Source organism: Anomaloglossus baeobatrachus, chromosome 5 (assembly GCF_048569485.1).
Source record: "Anomaloglossus baeobatrachus isolate aAnoBae1 chromosome 5, aAnoBae1.hap1, whole genome shotgun sequence".
Lineage (NCBI taxonomy): Eukaryota > Metazoa > Chordata > Amphibia > Anura > Aromobatidae > Anomaloglossus > Anomaloglossus baeobatrachus.
Window position 1 is genome coordinate 189411312 of NC_134357.1, and position 14407 is coordinate 189425718.

A 14407-nucleotide genomic window follows, 5' to 3' on the forward strand; every position below is an offset into this window, starting at 1 on the left:
GTCCAACAGAATTACCAATTAGACAAAGTGAATGTATTTTCATGGTATGTAGAAAATCCCTTTAAGACTGCACCGTACAAAAACAAAACCCACACTCAATTGAAACAGGGTCTGAATCTTTCGTGCCCTACGTTTGTTTGGGGGCAAAGGTACAACAAACTCAATATCAACTGAAAAAAAAATTCAAAATTGTTTGCATTCATCGAAGTCACTAGAGCAATTAAAGAAAATCATCAAGTAGTGAGTGACAAATTTTGAGACCGTCTCACACCACCGCACCCATTGAAGAAATGAACTGAAGAGTTAAAAATAATAGAATGACATAAAGCATCCCATGGGAAGTAAAGAATCGTAATAAAAATTGCCATACATGCAACAACCCAAACTATGGAACAGTACGGATGAACAGGTAACGGACAAAACAGATTCGATATCAGATTAAGCAAAAGTGCACTGCGTCCGAACTCCCGTATAAGAGAAATTACACTGTAAAAAGACACAGAAATCAAAGCTTACTCAGGAGGGATACCATGATTAACCGACCCACCGTGTGGGTGAAATACAGTAGGTGGTGTATCAATTGAAATTTACCCGGTTCCGTTCCTTTTAGCAACAATAAGGGAGCAATTAGAAAAATTAACCCCTTAGTGACGGAGCTAATTTTCACCTTAATGACCAGACCAAATTTTGCAATTCTGACCAGTGTCACTTCATGAGGTTATAACTCTGGAACGCTTCAACGGATCCCGGTGATTCTGAGATTGTTTTTTCGTCACATATTGGACTTCATGTTAGTACCAAATTTAGGACAATATTTTTTGCGTTTATTGAAGAAAAAAATTGAATATTGGCAAAAATTTTGAAAATTTAGCAATTTTCAACTTTTGAATTTTTATACCGTTAAACCAGAGATTTCTGTGACACAAAATAGTTAATAAATAACATTTCCCACATGTCTACTTTACATCAGCACAATTTTGGAAACAAAATTTTTTTTTGTTAGGAAGTTAGAGGGGTTCAAAGTTTATCAGCGATTTCTCATTTTTACATCAAAATTTACAAAACCATTTTTTTAGGGACCACATCACATTTGAAGTGACTTCAATAGGCCTAGATGACAGAAAATACCCAAAAGTGACACCATTATAAAAACTGCACCCCCCAAAGTACTCAAAACCACATTCAAGAAGTTTATTAACCCTTCAGGTGCTTCACATGAACAAAAGCAATGTAGAATGAAAAAAAGCAAAAATTAAATTTTACCTAAAAATGTTGCTCTAACCCAAATTTATTCACTTTTAGAAGAACTAACACAACAAAATGGACCCCAAAACTTGTTCCCCACTTTCTTATGAGTGCGCCGATACCCCACATGTGGTCAGAAACCTCTGTTTGGACAAATGGGAGGGCTCGGAACAGAAGGAGCAATATTTGAATTTTGGAAAGCAAATTTGGCTGAAATAGATTGCGAGCACCATGTTGCATTTACAGGTCCGCTAAGGTACCTAAACAGAAGAAACCCCTCACAAGTGATACCATTTTGGAAACTAGACCCCTCAAGGCTTCTATCTAGGGGTATAGTGAGCATTTTAGATCCACAGGTACTTCACAGATTTTGTTAACGTTACGTTGTCATATTGAAAATTTTAATAATTTTCTCAAAAATGTTGCTTTAGCATCAATTTTCTCACTTTTTCAAGAGGTAATTCCAAAAATTTGACCTCAAGGTTTGTTAACCACTTTTTTATGAGCGCGGTGATACCTCACATGTGGTCTGAAACCTTTGTTTGGACAAATGGGAGGGCTTGGAACGAAAGGAGCAATATTTGAATTTTGGAAAGGAAATTTGGCTGAAAAAGATTGCGGGCACCATGTCACATTTGGAGGACCCCTAAGGTACCTAAACAGCAGAAACCCCACACAAGTGACCCCATTTTGGAAACTAGGCCCCTCAAGGAATTTATCTAGATGTTTGGTGAGTACCCTGAACCCCCAGGTGCTTCACAGAATTTTATAACGTTGAGCCATGAAAAAAAAAAAAAAAAATTTACCACAAAATTGTTATTTCAACCAGGTAGCTTTTTTTTTTACAAGAGTAAAAGGAAAAAATTCAGCATAACATTTATTGTGCAATTTCTCCTGAGTTTGGCGATACCTTATATGTGGTGGAAATCAACTGTTTGGGCGCATGGCAGGGCTCGGAAGGGAAGGAGTGCCATTTGACTGCAAAATTGGCTGGAATCAATAGCGGACGCCAGGTTGCATTTGGAGAGCCCCTGAGGTGCCTAAACAGTGGAGGTCCCCCACAAGTGACTCCATTCTGGAAACAAGACACCTCAAGGCTTTTATCTAGGTGTATAGTGAGCAGTATGAATCCACGAATACTTCACAGAATTTGATAAGCTTAGGTTGCCATATTGAAAATTTTCATTTTTTTCACAAAAATGTTGCTTCAGCATCAAATTTCTCACTTTTTCAAGAGACAACAACAAACCGTGGACCCAACAGGTTGTTATCCAATGTCTTATGAGCACAGGGATACCCCACATGTGGCCAAAAACCTCTGTTTGGATAAATGGGAGGGCTTGGAATGGAAGCAGCACCATTTGAATTCTGGAAAAGTTGAAATAAATTGCGGGCACCATGTCACATTTGCAGGGCCCCTTGGGTACCTATACATTAGAAACCCCCACAAGTGACCCCATTTTGGAAACTGGATTTTATTCAGGAGTATAATAAGCATTTTGAATCCACAGGTACTTCACAAAAATGTTGCTGTAGCAACCAATGTCTCACTTTTAGGCTATGTGGCCATGAGCCAGCGACACGGCGTCTAGTACACAGTGTCAGCCTCCTGCAGAGATGTGAGTGTTGTGCACGGGAGAACGCAGCTGCCCATGCCCACGATTTGGGTTCAGGCCGCTGTGGAGCTCTATGCTACCTGCAGAGAACACTCATCTCCGCAGCATAAATTGACATGCTGAGGCTCGGGAAGCTGCGCCACAGGTCAGTTTATGTGGCGGAGAAAAGAAGCACATTGGGCAAGCACATTGGGCATGGGATTTCTAAAAATCCTTCCACTGTGCTTCTACTGCACAATGCAGCGTTATGGACGCAGGGAAAACACTCTGCGCCCAAAACGCTGCAAATCCCGATTGTGGGCGCACAGCCTAAAATGCTACAATGGATGAATGGATACATGTCAAACATATATAACGTCCCACCCCCTGCATATTCTAAGCTGGCGCCCTTTAGTGCCTTTCATGTGGCACTAAAGGGTGCCTAGCCTTGTATTTAGCCCCCCAAAAAAATAATAATTAAAATAAACGACGTGGGGTCCCCCCCATTTTTGATAGCCAGCTAGGGTAAAGCAGACAGCTGTAGCCTGCAAACCACAGCTGACAGCTTCACCTTGTCTGGTGATCAATTTGGAGGGCTCCCCAGGCGTTTTTTTTTAAAAAAAAAAAAACGTGGGGTCCCCCCCAAATTAGATCACCAGCCAAGGTGAAGCGGACAGCTGGGGTCTGGTATTCTCAGGGTGGGAAGAGCCATGGTTATTGGACTCTTCCCAGCCTAAAAATAGCAGGCCGCAGCCGCCCCAGAAGTGGCGCATCCATTAGATGCGCCAATCCTGGCGCTTCGCCCCAGCTCATCCCGCGCCCTGGTGCGGTGGCAGACGGGGTAATATATGGGGTTGATACCAGCTGTAATGTCACCTGGCATCAAGCCCTGGGGTTAGTGATGTCACGGCATCTAAACAGATACCCGACATCACTAACCCAGTCAAGTAATAGACAAAAAAAAAAAGACAAAAAAAAATTTATTTGAAAAAAAAACTCCCCGAAACATTCCTCTTTCCCCAATTTATTGAAAATAAAGAAATTACGGTCGCTGTAATCCGCTGTAATCCGTGAGGTCCCACGCCGACTCTGGATCTTCTAGAATATGGGGGGCATGTCTGCGCATGCGCCGTCAGCATTCAAGAAGGAGGCGGCGTGATCGCGGGACGGATCACCAGACAGGTAACGTATGACCGGGGGCTCGGGGGCTGGGGGGCTGGGGGGGGGGGTGATGGGGGGTGATGGGGGGTGACCTAGTGGGACCTGGGGGGACCTGGGGACACCTTTCTGCCGCATGTGACGTGTCACATGCGGCAGAAAGAGCAGAATGAATGCGGGGGAGGGGGGGTGGCTCTGGAGACCCGGAGGGGGCTCCGGTGACCAGAGGGCTCCGGTGGACCGGAGGAGGGGTCAGGGGGAGGACATTTCCCTCCGATCTGAAATGTTTGATCATTTCAGATCGGAGGGAAATGAATGCAGAGCCGGCGGCGGCAGTTTTCAGCGCGCGTCGGCGCCATCTTGCACGCTCCGGAGGGGGGCTCTGAGGAACCGGAGGGGGCTCCAGGGACCAAAGAGCTCCGGTGTACCGGAGGAGAGGTCAGGAGGGGGACATTTCCCTCCGATCTGAAATGTTTGATCATTTCAGATCGGAGGGAAATGAATGCAGAGCCGGCGGCGGCGGGAGTTTTCAGCGCGCGTCGGCGCCATCTTGGATTTTCCGGAGGGGGGGGGGGTTGGATGGATTTCTCCGGTACCGGGGGCTTTGGGGGCACTAAGGGCTCACATTTATTTCTCATCTGACATGTTTGAATCACGTCAGATGAGAAATAAATAAATTTTACCAGCCATTTTTTTTTTTTTTATGTTGTCGCCGGTATACGGTGTATACCGGCGATCGCATTAACGGGGTGCATACAAAACACCCTGATTCATAATCTGGGGGGTCTCAGCTACCCCCGGTAGCTGAAACCCCCGAGATTTTTCGTCACTGGGGGGCGCTACAGGGTTTTTCCGGCCTGACGTCTCAAGACGTCGGAACAGAATAAGTACCCTGTTTTTCCGACGTCTTGAGACGTTAGGCCGTCGCTATGGGGTTAAATAGAATAAATAAAGTGAAAGAAAAATACAAAACTGATATGACCAGCCACATCCTTATTGGGATATTTGTCAAGCCACAAGGGGCATCTCTGATACCTTTACCGGGGTCGTCTGAGACATTTGTACCATTTTACCGAGGACCTTGGAAGGAGGGTGAGGGCATCTAACAGCCAAATGGCTCCGCAGCAAGCAGAACACTCGTGCTAGGATTGCATAACCCAAAGAACTAGAAGTGTCAATCATTAAACAACCAACACGCTCCTGGGCGGCGCACAGCCACCATGGCTGGACCTTGTGAAGCTCCCGGCACAGTGGCCGTGGATTGAAAAGTGGTATACTGGCTTCTGTATGGTCATTAACCTAAGCCAGAAATCCATGGCTTGGACACTCAAACCAATGCCAGGGTGTAGGGGCAAGCCGACGCTGAAAATCCTCATAATACCAACTACACCCATAACCACCATGAGTTTATAGGAACTATAAATTAGGTATTGATAAATGAACATTTCAGGACCACGGTCGGGATGTTTCTGACCCAGGACTGAAAAACCTGTAGCCAATTACTAATCGTTCTCGTGACCCTGGGTTTCTTATCATCAGTACTGGGACAAATATAAACGTGACTTAGTCGACATGATGCTATCACAGGGGGGAGTATCCATCAAAATACCACCGCTGACGTGACAGCACAAGACCGCCAGGCATCCTCGAAGCGCCCGATCTCTCAAACAATGAAGATGGAGAATGCCACCTTAAGGAGCTGTAATGCCTTAATCCCCCAAGCCTCCGTGAACACACTGGATGTTGATGTGGATGCCATCTCTGGGGAATTCGCCGTAGATACACCACCGCTGACGTGGGAAGGGGCATACCTCACATCCCCGGGCTGTTCAGTAGCAGACCAATTCCTCTGTGTCCTCGTAGGCTGCACCATAGATGTTCGTGCACACTCATCAGTCACCCTCGAGACGCTTGAGCCCTCAAAAGGAATTTGAAAGGCGACTTCTACCAGATGAGTGTGAACGCCGGCTTCTGTGTGTACGGGAGAAGTTACGTGAAGAATGCCTCAAGCGCCTCCTGCACCGATCTGGCGAGCGACGCTGATCGTGCAGATCAAGGCCATGTGCCCACGCTGCGTTCTATCCCTACAGAAATTTCAGCAGCGATCTGAACAGCACACGTGCGCCCCAAACCGCCGCAGAAACAGTCCGTACTGAAAAGCCGATTTCATGCGCTCCGCACGCAGACAGAGCGGGGGCTGCATGCAGAGCGCAAAAAAGAAGCGACATATCACTTCTTAGAACGCAGCGCCCCGGCAGTAGCCGAAGCGCCGCGTTCCAATACGCCATGTGGGCATGAATTATGCACAATCTTCATAGATTGTGCTGGGGACGCAGGACGCATGCAGCCACGCTGCGGTGCAGAACGCAGCGTAACTGCATGAAAACACGCCATGTGGGCACATAGCCCGACGCAGAGGGGAAGCGGGACCGATCACTGGTAGGACATAAGCAGGACACCTGTGGTCTGCAAGGATTTAGACATTGTGAAAGTAGCTGTGGATGTGAAGAAGAGGACAGCTTGGGCATCAAGGGTTAATTGAGAACGTGGCAGACCATCACAGGTATGCAGCACAGGAGGGGGGTTAGGGGTGGGGGGGTGGTGTTCACTGTTTGGAGGCTCTGAGCCAGGGATGCAGGCTGGTGAGCAGACACACTGCCCAAAACCTGCAGAAGAGGAAGTGGTGTCATTGTCCATGGCAGTATATGAGGGATTAAAGTAATACTGCTGTGATACGAATGCACTAGAAGTGCTGGGAGTTGCAGGGGAGATGAAGGGGGCGTGGAGCAAACTGTGCTGTGTGAAAACAACAGGGAGGGAGGCTGAGGGAGCAACAGTTGTGAGGTGTTTATTAAAGCCTGCCTGCAGTGCTAAAAGCAGGGACAGGAAAAGCAGGGATGCACGTGGAGCAGGGGCCCGAGGGAAGCACCTAGGAGAAGAAACACTTCCCCGGCAGGTGCTGCAGGGCTCTGCAACATAGCCTCCAGCTGTGACTGAGGAGAGCTGAGCTCTGCAAATAAATGAGCCAGTCATTCCTAACCTTCATGCCACGCATGGGCCTGCAGCGTCTCAAGGATGTGAAGGTCCATCGGGTTTCTCCTGCTTCCACCAGGCAGAGCTGCTCCGGATCCTGGGATACCAGGGGAAGAGGCCGGACACCGGCCCAGACCCCAATATATAGGTAGAAATTACACCCTATAGGTGGGATTGGGAAATCGGGAGGCGCCAGGACGGTGTCCCCTCCCAAACAAAGGAAGAGCAGGGCCTGGACGGGAGAGGGGGCTGGACAAAAACAGCATTGGAGGTTAACCCCTTGCTGCACAGTCTGGGGCAGTTTCATTATGCACTACACTGCCCACCAATACAAACAGCACATGAGCCAGGAGAACAGAACTATCACTGGCAGTGATCATGTGACAGGAGAGGGAATAAGAAGGGTGTGGTGTCTTCCCATAGGCTGCAGGTGAATGTTGGCCACTTCAGCCGGGAGACACACGCCACCTACAGTCAGCCAGTAGTACTGCAGGTTCCAGGGAAACCCAGCCTAGTGGATGAGCGGAGCCTGTGCTCCGCAGAGCCACGGGCACAAGACTCCTCTCCTTTCACCACCACTATCCATGGTGGGAACATGGCGTCGTCTGGCGATCAGAGCAGAAGTCGCAGGAGCGGACTCCGGTGGGGACGTGACACTGTGCTCCGCAGAACCACGGGCACCGACTCCTCTCCCATCACCAGCACTATCCATGGTGGGAACATGGCGTCGTCTGGCGATCGGAGCAGAAGTCGCAGGAGCGGACTCCGATGGGGACGTGACACTCACAGACCATGCCTGGTGGGTGAGACGAACTGTTAGTTCTGTCAGCTATGCAAAAATTGTTTTTTTTTCTGTAAAATTGTTTTTATTGTGTAAAAGTGACAAAACATAAAAAAACCTATAAATATAGTATCGCTGTAAGTGTACTGGCCCGAGGAATAAAGCTGTCTTATCACTATTATGGCATGGTGAACAGTGTAAAAAACAACAAACAAAAAACAAATCCTGAATTGCTGTTTCTTCATGATTCTAACTCATAAAAAGTGGAATAGAAGGCGATCAAAAAATATTATGTAACTAAAAATGGTACCAATAAAAACTCCAACTCATTACGCAAAAAACATGCTCTCACATAGCAGAAGAAAATAAGTTAGTATAGCCTTCAAAATTCAGTGATGCAAAACACCTTTGTTTTGTAAATAAGCAATTTTTTACGTGATAGTCGTCAAAAATAAAAAAGACATAAACTTGGTATCGCTGTAATTATACTAACCAGAGGATTAAAGTCGCCTAATCATTTATACACAGAGAAAATGGCATAAAAAAAAATAAATAAAGCTAATTCTTTAGTTGATTTGTTCATTCTGTCTCCCAAAGATCGCAGTACAGAGTGGCTCATATTTATCCTGTGTTCTACGCTGAGCGCTTACACCATGGATTATGTGTAAATCTATGAAAAAACATTATTCAGACATAATTGCCAATGGAAAATTCACTGTAATGAAGTAGAGGGAGTAACTTTGAACTCCCCTCTGACCTGTGGTCCTGTAGTTTCCATCTTTTTATGCGCCTTTTTTTGCGTGCACAAAAGCACAGTCAACAACAGTTTTGTTCACCTTTAAAAATATGAACACCATTGAACAGAGGCCAAACAGAATCCAGGGTAACTCTGCTGCCTCATTAGTGAATAGATCTGTCAGTGGTTTCACCTGAATCATGTATTTCAGAGATTTAGATGGAAACTCAGATGTAAGTGCTCAGTATAAAGCACAGGATAAATGAAAACTGATCCAAAATGTTCTGTACCCAAATCGCCACCAAATAATCAACTGAACCCACAAAAACACCAGTCCCCACTCAGGTCTGTCATCTGTTACTGGAAATATAGGGGGCTTTCACATTACTGCTAACTAGAGTTGAGCGTGGTTCGTGGTTCTCCAGTTCGCGGTTCGAGTGATTTTGGGGGGTGTTCTAGATCGAACTAGAACTCGAGCTTTTTGCTAAAAGTTCGTTAGCTCGAGTTACGTTCGAGAACGGTTCTATCAGCAAAAAGCCAAGCTAATTACTAGCTGGCTTTTCGCTGTAATAGTGTAAGTCACTCTGTGACTCACACTATTATGAAATTTCAGCGTATAGTGTGCGGGGACTGCACGTTCAGATCACTGCTGCTGGGATAATGGCGATAGCCATTTTTTTTTTCCTTCCTTCCCTAAGCGCGCGTGTAGTGGGGCGGGCCAGCATGTCAGCCAATCCCAGACACACACACAGCTAAGTGGACTTTTTGCCAGACAAGCAAGGGCATGTGCCATAGGCTGTCTATGTCACATGTCCCTGCATTATAAATACGGCCATCTGCCCATCTGGACGCCATTATCTGCCTTCTGCTTCTAGGTGACAGTTCCTGCCGCCGATCCTGCTGTGTACGCTCTACACACAGCGCTATACAGAATAGGGATAGAAGTTTCTTTCAGCCCTTTTAAGGGCTAATTACAGCTGGCTCAGACCCATAGGTGACAGTCAGGTCCGTGGAAACAGTTTTTAACAGCTACAGATAACAGTGTCTGTGTAGCTAAGCTCAGGGACTTCCTTGCTGCATTTCACCATTAGGAGGGATAGAAAGTGAGGCTTCCTTTACTCTACACTGACCCACAACCTGGCCACTGTACCCTCCTGCCCTTTTTAGCAAAGCTATTTTAATTGCAGAGTGCTGCCAGTTAATGCCATCCAAAGAGTGGCTGCTATCCTCCATTATTGTGGAACTTGTGCCAAGCAAGTTCCACCACCTCTGCATTCTCCCCTCCTGCACATTTTTGCAAAGCCATTTTAATTGAAAAGAGTGCTGCCAGTTAGTGGCATCCAAAAAGTGGCTCATGGACTCCATTAGTGTCCCACTGGTGACAAGCAATTTCCAGCACCTCTGCATTGCACCCTCAAGCTCATTTTTACTAAGCCATTGTAATAGCAAACACTGAGAAAACTTAGTGGCATCCTAAAAGTAGCTGTTGGACTTCATTAGTGTCCCACTGGTGCCAAGCTATTTCCAGCACCTCTGCATTGCACCCTCAAGCTCATTTTTACTAAGCCATTATAATAGCAAACACTGAGGAAACTTAGTGGCATCCAAAACGTGGCTGTTGGACTTCATTAGTGTCCCACTGGTGCCAAGCAATTTCCAGCACCTCTGCATTGCACCCTCAAGCTCATTTTTACTAAGCCATTATAATAGCAAAACACTGAGAAAACTTAGTGGCACCCTAAAAGTGGCTGTTGGACTTCATTAGTGTCCCACTGGTGGCGAGCAATTTCCAGCACCTCTGCATTGCACCCTCAAGCTCATTTTTACTAAGCCATTATAATAGCAAAACACTGAGAAAACTTAGTGGCATCCTAAAAGTGGCTGTTGGACTTCATTAGTGTCCCACTGGTGGCGAGCAATTTCCAGCACCTCTGCATTACACCCTCCTGCTCATTTTTTAATTAGCTATAATAATAGCAAAAAATGCTGCAAGTTAGTGGCATCCAAAAAGTGGCTGTTGTACTCCATTTGTGCCCCACAGGTGCAAAGCAATTTCCAGCACCTCTGCATTACACCCTCCTGCTCATTTTTTAATTAGCTATAATAATAGCAAAAAATGCTGTAACTTAGTGGCATCCAAAAAGTGGCTGTTGTACTCCATTTTTGCCCCACTGGTGGCAAGCAATTTCCAGCACCTCTGCATTACACCCTCCTGCTCATTTTGCTACGCTATTTTTATAGAAAAGTCATGGAATTCCTTGCTGCATTTCATCATTAGGAGGGATAGAAAGTGAGGCTTCCTTTACTGTCCTGGTACCCACAGAACACGGCCACTGTACCCACCTGCCCACTTTTGCCACGCTATTTAATTTGCCCAAAGAGCTGACTCTTTTTCTGCCATCCTAAAATTGTTTGGAATACTAAGTTAGTGTTCCTTTGCTGCCAAGCAAGGTGCGACACATGGGCATTCTACACTGCTTTCCATTTGTGGAACGCAATTTTTAACTGCAGACCAATCTTTGACGAAGGTGCAGGCGTGGATATAATGTTTCCTTCATCCAATGGTGGTTCTCTCGATGTCTGACAGCTCAACAATACCATCTGTTTTCACTTACAAAACAAGTGACGACCTGGCAATCACACTCCCGCTTACGGGTAACGGGGTGGAAGTTCAGTGTGAAAAAGCATGTGTGACTGCTGTCCCCACAGTCACAGAGGATGAAGAGCACGCAGATGCACTTGATGGGGCAGGCGGTGGTTGCACAGCCCCGCTAGGCCGCATTGTAGCACAGTGAAATTCCCATTGCGACTTATGCTTCATTTTAAGTCTTGTATTTGGTGGGCTCCCCAGTATGCAGCAAAACCACGCAACATGAAAAGCACTGTATGCAGTTGGGTTCATAAATGATTGTTTAACTTTCCCAAAACAAACAATAAGAACCATGCATAAAATTGAAATAATAGAACAATCTATTCAGTTGCCTACTACTTGCTAATCCCTCTGCGTAGCAGCAGTAATTGTGTGATTGTGTGTGTGTGTGTGTGTGCGAACACGACTTACTAGTGGCGCTTCACAAGAGCTTCCCAGTTATGTACCTAAACATAGACAAAACACATCAACCACCCTGAATACCCTTATTAGCTGAAGCCTCACAGATAAGGCAGATGATAACAGTGTGAATGCAAACCACACAGCTCTGCAACACAGTCATGGAAATCTTGAAAAGCAACAGTCAATGCAAACATGTGTCGCTGTCCCTCTATGATTTAAACTGTACGTGACAATTTGACAGTGCAGAGGCAGCAAGTCTGATTGTCTATATAGTCGTCCTACCCAGAACAGATATGTGTTTTGATAATAAAACAAAGTGTTGCGTGCACGCATTACTGTCTGGGCACAGCCTACCGTAGCCGGGTACTGTGATGTCCATTTGCCATAAATACAGACTTTACGTTCCTATCATGGTAAACAGTATACACGGCACCGTAAGAATGTTGGTTTGTGGCACAGGATGCTGCTCACTGGCATTACGGTACTCCTCACCAAACAACAAAATGACTCCCCTCACAATTGAACGAAGTGTTTCCTTGGTTGCTCCTTGCTGTAACACACACCTTTATCTTTTCATTCTGTTCATAGACAGCATCTCCAAGTCCACACCCGAAGATCGTTTTGCTATTGCTATAGTGACCAAAAAGACAAAAGCAGCTCCAAAAAAACAGCAGCCCCTTGTGTGTAGTCTGCAACAATGCATGCAATGAATGGCAAATAAGCATGTGGCATTGACAGTGGCTAAAGCTGAGCAATAAATCTTCACGCTATCAATTCATATCCATGTGACTCTTCATGGTGGAAGTACTCAAAGTTGAGATTTTTTGCCTTCTACTTAGAGATTGTTACAGATTACATGACTTGGGTGATCCTTTGCTATGACCAAAAAATTCCCTGATTAGGCAAGGCTTACAGCCCATGCGAACTGCATAGCCAACATGACTTATGCTCATAGGCAGGGTTGTGGCCGAGGATTCAGTTGTTGACGTGCTTCCAGTACTTTGTCTTTGTCCATGAAGACACAATGTAAACTCGTCGTCAGTAGCATCCTCCTCCATCCACCTCCTCTGCTGACGTCATCGATTGGCTCACTTTGGTTTGACAGTAAATGGTGTCTCCAACCTCATCATCACCCTGTGTGTTTTCATTCCCCTCGTCCTGGGTCCTCCGTGACAACCTCTTCCTGCCCTGACCGAATAGCAAAGTTGACGTTACAATCAGGTATAAGAGTCTCCTCATCATGTTACCCATTGTCTCCACCAGGATGATGTACGGTTTGGAAATGAGGGTGTACATTATGCTCAGCACCTTCTTCATCGGGGCCTGGATCCAACTCACAAACCTTCTGGCCATCTGTGCAGATAATTTCCCCTGTCTCCTGTAACTCGCTGCCTCAACACGTCAGATTATCTGCTACACCCGCAAGCTTCAAATGGAACCTGAAAACTCATCTGTTCATAAATTACTATAACCATTAAATGACACCACCACCGTGCAGAACTTCTGCCCAACCTACACCCCACCTACTGTCTCCTCCCCAAAATACTTTACAATGTAATCCCGCAAGGGCTGAGTACTCTGCCCTCTGTACCAGTCTGTCTATTGTTACTTGTATATGTATTCTGTATGTAACCCCCTTGTCATGTACAACACTATGGAATCAATGGTGCTCTATAAATAAATATTATTAATAATAATTATAATAATACTAATAATAAGAACTTCTTTGTCTGTACTCACTGCAGCTTTTGAGCAGACCTCTGATTCCCAGTCTACAGTGTGACTGAACAGCTCTGCAGACTCAACAATCTCTGTTACCCCTCCTTCAGCAGGGCTGGTGTAAACTTGAGAGCAGTTATGAAGCAAGTGCGATTGGGTTTACACCACTGTGGAGTTTAGTATTTGTGATATTGAACTTGAGGTGTAGGAGAGCCCACTTTATTGTGCACTTGACATCCATTGAAGCAGCTGCTGTTTTGGTGCCTCCTCTACTTTTGTTAACGATGGTCGTGTCCGTGAAAAAATGATCATATCAGATTATTTACAGGAAGAAGTACACCTGTCACCTGTTATATTAGCTGTTATTTGTTGTTACGAATTGGTGCCGCCGTAAACGCAAGCAACCTGCTGCAGTTCCAGATGCGCCCAGGCGTCAGCTGCCATTTAGGGCTGTGCCTCGGGTTGTCCAGCTGGCTGCTTTCTCCACCACGTCTACGTGTGGAGACTAGAGGCGGCCAGTGCGCATGCGTGTGCCGATTTACCCCAGCCGCAGTCTAACTCCAGTGTATCGCCTACTGAGTATGCTCAGCCTGACTATGTCATTCCTGAGTCTAAGTCTTCATTTTGGGCTACAGCGCATGCTCGTTTGGACTGTGCCTGAGTCATTCTGCGACCTGCGGTTCCACACACTTACACAGGGCCCTGGGGCTTGCCTCACTCTCGGGAGGCCACTACAACTAACTGCACCCAACATCAGCCCCAGGTGTCCCCTTACACTACAGTGGCGGTCCCCACTGACCGCAATACCGAGAGTGGCGTCACGAAAATACATATAAAGAAGCAACCTACCTGTGACCAGACTGTTCCTCCACGTGGAGTACCTGAAGGTAATGCACCGACACAACACCTCTGGGGCTTCACACTTACTGCGAAAAGCCTCTTTGCACAGGTACTTGCACTCCGTGCCGGGTCTAAAGGCCCTGTCACACACAGAGATAAATCTTTGGCAGATCTGTGGTTGCAGTGAAATCATGGACATATTGTTCCATTTGTACACAGCCACAAACCTGGCACTGATTGTCCATGAT